Source organism: Chiloscyllium punctatum, unplaced genomic scaffold (genome assembly GCF_047496795.1).
Source record: "Chiloscyllium punctatum isolate Juve2018m unplaced genomic scaffold, sChiPun1.3 scaffold_179, whole genome shotgun sequence".
NCBI classification, from domain to species: domain Eukaryota; kingdom Metazoa; phylum Chordata; class Chondrichthyes; order Orectolobiformes; family Hemiscylliidae; genus Chiloscyllium; species Chiloscyllium punctatum.
Window position 1 is genome coordinate 411,671 of NW_027309913.1, and position 5,014 is coordinate 416,684.

Consider the following 5,014-nt stretch of genomic DNA (forward strand, 5'->3'; position numbering starts at 1 on the left):
GATAGGTCGGGGGGAGGGCGGGGTGGATAGGTGGAAAAGAAGATAAGCAGGTAGGACAAGTCAGGACACGTCATGGGGACAGTGATGAGCTGGAAGTTCAGAACTAGGGTGAGGTAGGGGAAGGGAAATGAGGAAACTGTTGAAGTCCACATTGATGCACTGAGGTTGAAGTGTTCCGAGGTGTAAGATGAGGCGTTCTTCCTCCAGGCGTCTGGTGGTGAGGGAGTGGCGATGAACGAGACCCAGGACCTGCATGTCCTCGGCAGAGTGGGAGGGAGAGTTGAAATTTTGGGCCACAGGGCAGTGTGGTTGATTGGTGTGGGTGTGCCGGAGATGTTCCCTAAAGCGCTCTGCGAGGAGGCGCCCAATGTCCCCAATGCACAGGAGACCGCGCCGGGAGCAACGGATGCAATAAATGATATTGGTGGATGTGCAGGTAACAAAAGCTGCACTGTCCCCGGAGTCTTTGATGTTTTGGAGAAATCTATTTACCTCAGCCTTCAGCACATTAACTATGGAATCACCAGGACCTCTGTGGGCACCAATGAAAAACGGTCAGCCCATTCTGAGTTCCCACATATTTGCCACTGTTCACGAAGCACTGATATTTTGCATTTGGTGCTCTGCCTAACATTTCTTATGATGCTGTACTTAGGGTGCATGCTAAGGGCGTTTGTCTGTGTGGTGCCGTGATCGTATAGTGGTTAGTACTCTGCGTTGTGGCCGCAGCAACCTCGGTTCGAATCCGAGTCACGGCAGTAATCGCTCTATTTGTCCCAGTCTTTTGTGAAACACAAAGGAATCAGTTGTTTTAACGTTTTGATTTTCTCCAAGGTGATGTTATTTTCCTTCAAGCTCTGCTCGCTCACATCTCTGTGCTTCATATGTCAGAATTCAAAACCACCCGTTCTCAGAGATTTCTTCCCTCCTACGATCACTAACCGAACTTTCCATCCCATACCCCCATTTCATTAATTTGGAGATGCCGGTGTTGGAATATGGTGTACAAAGTTAAAAATCACCCAACACCAGGTTATGATCTTACAGGTTTAATTGAAGCACTAGCTTTCGGAGCACTGCTCTTTCATCATGTGTTTGTGGAGTCATTTCCTATTTCACTAAGGCATTGCAGAATCTATTACAGACTCTCACATTGATACCGATCAGTCTGTGTGGCTGGGGTCACTGTTGGTGGGTGACCGTACCCCAACCCCACCATCGGGACCTGTAGGCATTTGGTTACCGCTGTTGTGAGTTCAATCCTCATGTCGCAGCTTTTACCGACATGGACAAGATATTACTGTGGGGTCAAGCTCAGGAAAATGGCACAGAACAGTATCGGGGAAAAGCGACTTCATTGGATATGATCAGTTTCACTGCATTTCTGCAATGGCCGAGCGCTTTTCCCACTGAACACTGGACTGTTTATTCAGACACCATGGACTCGGGTTTGACTCAGACCATGCTCGGTGGTAGAACTGTTCAATAAATATCTGGAATTACGAATCTAAAAACTCCTATATATCCATGTTCAATTGTTGAAAAAAAAACATCTAACGTCATTTAAGGAATCAAACTGCCATTCTTACCTGCTTGGGCCTCCATGTGACTCCAGACTCACTACAATATGGTTGAGTCTCAACAACCCGCTGTGCAATTAGGGATGGCAATAAATACTGCCGAACCAGCGACGCCCTCATACTGTAAAGGATAAGAAAAAAAAGTTCATTCGGCTCTGTCTAGATTACTTAGCGCAGTTCTGCAATTCAGAGTACTGCAAGGATGTGATTGCACTGGGAATGTTGCAAAGGATTCACTGGGATATTGTCTGGGCTGAAGAGTTTTAGTTGTGAGGAGTTCACTGGGGTTGTTTGTCGCCAAGCAGAGGAGATTGGAGAAGACATGACTGAGATGTACAAAATAATGAGGGATATGGATAGGATAGACTGAAAGAAGCGTTTGTTATTGATGGCGAGTTCGAACACTGGGGCCAAGAGATTTCGGAAAAAGGCAGAAAGTTTTGAAATCTTGGAAATCTTGATTCAGGTCGTAAAGCAGTTGTGTTGTACAAGTGTGGCCACAACTGGCTGAAGGGCCACCTTCGATGTCGTTGTCCTCCACAGTATCGCGGTTAGTATCCCCGCCTGTCACAGGGCTCAACTCTCCGCTGGGGGCATCGTAATGGTTTTAAACCTGTCGCTTTGTTCGCAACTGAAAGTTATTAATGCTTGGCCTTCCATTCTCGATTGGACATGTCACAGGACGGACAGTGCTGTCTGAATCAGCGTGGAGACGGACTGCAGCTCCTGGAGAGAGAGAGTGTCAGTGACAGTGCAAACATGTAACTTCAGCAAACTGCACATTGTGTTTGCCTTACAATGAAATCCATTTTATACAGTTGTTCCTGACTGATGTGCTTATTTAAAGCAAGAATCTGAGGAAGAAAACAAAGTAAACCCATTCAGATCTGAGTGCAGAAACATTTCCAGCAGCACTAACGAGGTTGTACAGCGTAGAACCGCGTTTGGATGGATTGAATTCGGGTTGGTGGGCGCAGCAGGCTTTCACTAGGATGAGTTACCAGTGTGTAAAGCCATTACACATGATACAGATAGTGTTCAATGTGATGGTACACTACAGTGGTTCGCACTGTTCTTAGGTCTGTAGGTTAGGTGGATTGGCCATGTTAAATTGGGCTGATGTGTCCAGGGAGTGACTTCAGTAAGTTAAGTGAATTATCCATGGGTAACGCAGTGATAAGGTCACACGATGCCAGGTTTTATATCAGCAGGTTTATTTGAAATAACAAGCCAGAGGCCTGTGTGGATAAAAACGGGAGCTAGATCTGGTTGAGATGCTGTTCAGAGTGTCCCTATAGAATCTATTGGCTGAATTGTACTTTCTGCATTGTAGGGAATCTGTGATTCGATCAGAGGACACTGCCAGCGTTTACTGGGCTGCTAAGACATTGGAGACAATGCTGACGGCGTTTAGTGGGGATGGAATTTTATTTATTTGTGTTTGGAAAATTTGAAACTAAACCAAGGAAAACTGAATGGAAGTTTTCCGGAGTATTTGAGGTTTGGAGAGAGAGTAAATATGTGGTAAATTCTCTCTTTCAAGTTCATAAATTTCTGAAAGTCAAGATTACAAAACCATTGATGTAGACCAAAGAAATAATGGGAGCAAAATTTCTGTCACTCAGACAATCCGTTTCCAAAGTATTTGGAAAAGCACATTTAGAGACACACAAACAGCGAGTTTCACCAGGAGAGAGACAACCTGTGGCCAGGTAAAAGTGTAAAGGAGGGTGTAGGGAGTAGAAGGTGCGAGGAAACAATGTCTAATTTGGACGACTTCAGATGAAAAGAAATATCGGAAACGTCTGCAGCTGAGCAAGATTCAGCAAAAAAAACCTCAGAGTTTTGAAAGATTTATATTAATATTCCACATGAAGCATTATAAATGGAACTGAGCAGATTTTGTATATTGTCAAGGAAAGCTATTCCATAATGAATAGGAAGTGACCCGTCTCTTGGAGATCGATTTCCTGCTTTAATCCCATGCCTTAAAGATGGGAAGACGATCGCCATGATGTTGGGTTCATTTGACACCCACTGAAATCTGCCAAAGTAACTGAGCATCAAAACTGGCATCTTGTTTTGTAGTTTAAACTTTTGTTTTTCTCATCTGTATTTTCTTTAAGCTGAAATAAATTCGGAGCAAAATTGAATACAACATTAAACGTTCCAATCATATAAATCCAATTCCCTTCCGACCATTGGAATGAACAGAGTGAAGGTGCAGCAAAATTAATAAAATAAAACGAACAAAACTGCATTTCCGGGAACCCAGCTTACGTTCAGCCATATGAGAAAGCCCATCGAGCTAAAACATCACCTTCACTTCTCTCTCCATATATACTTCTTACAACAACAACAGGTTCTTGAGACATGTTTTGATTATAAACTCAACTCATTGTTCCGTGAATCCTACATCGTTTGCAAGGCACAAATGGGATGTAGAACATAACTCTCTCCATTTGCCTAGATGGGTGTAGCTTCAATAACACTTAAGGAACTGGACACCGTCCACGACAATGCAGTCACTTGAGTGTACCCTCTTCAATCCCTGCAATATTCATTCCCCACACCGCTAAGGCACAATTGCAGCAGAGTGCACCAACTACAAGATGCACAGGAGTAAGTCATTTGGGCATTTTTGACAGAACCTTCAAAACTCAACAGCTGTACTGACTATAAGGACAACAAAAAATAATAAGGGAGATGCAATGAAACGCCACCATTTTTAAGTTACCCTCCAATGCCCATAGCACCTTGACTTGGAAAGGAATCAGTGATAAACTCATTGGCGAAACGGTCTTGATGGGCAAAGTTGCATCCTTCAGCCTTCCATATTTTATCTTACAGTTTTAAAAAATGTTGATTTATGCGGTGACCAGACTTGTGGTCAGTCCTTTATCTGCTCCCTAACCTGGTAGTTGCTAAAGTTCTGCTATCATCCACAGCCTGTGGTCAACAATAGAAAATATCCGAAAACCGTCTCAATGAACTGTTTCCCCTTCAGATTAGAGTGGTGTTGGAGAAGCACAGCAGGTCCGGCAGCATCTGAGGAGCAGGAAAAATGGACGTTTCAGGCAAAAGCCCTTCATCAGGAATGAGACTGCAGCATATGGGATGGAGAGGTAATTGGGAAGGGTGTGGGGCTGGGGAGAAGGTAGCTAAGAGTGTTGTAAGTGGATGCAGGTGGGGGGTGAACATGAAATGTCAGAGAAGAAGGTGGAGTGGATAGGTGGGAATGAAGATGCACAGGTGTGATAGGTCAGGAGGACGGTGTTGAGCTGGAAGTTGGGAACTGGGGTAAGGTAGGGGAGGGGAAATGAGGAAACGGGTGAAGTCCAAATTGATGTCATGGGTTTGAAGAGTCCCGAGGCGGATTATGAGACCTTCTTCCTCCACGTATCGGGTCCTGAGGCAGTGGCGATGCAGGAGGC

The 5,014-nt window shown here is 44.6% G+C and overlaps 1 non-coding gene across 1 annotated transcript; it reads left to right on the top strand.

The window, feature by feature from the left end:
• The first annotated feature begins 686 nt into the window (after nt 1-686).
• trnah-gug (transfer RNA histidin (anticodon GUG)) lies at nt 687-758 on the top strand. Its single transcript has one exon. It is a non-coding gene; the product is annotated as a tRNA-His (tRNA).
• The last annotated feature ends 4,256 nt before the right edge of the window (nt 759-5,014 follow it).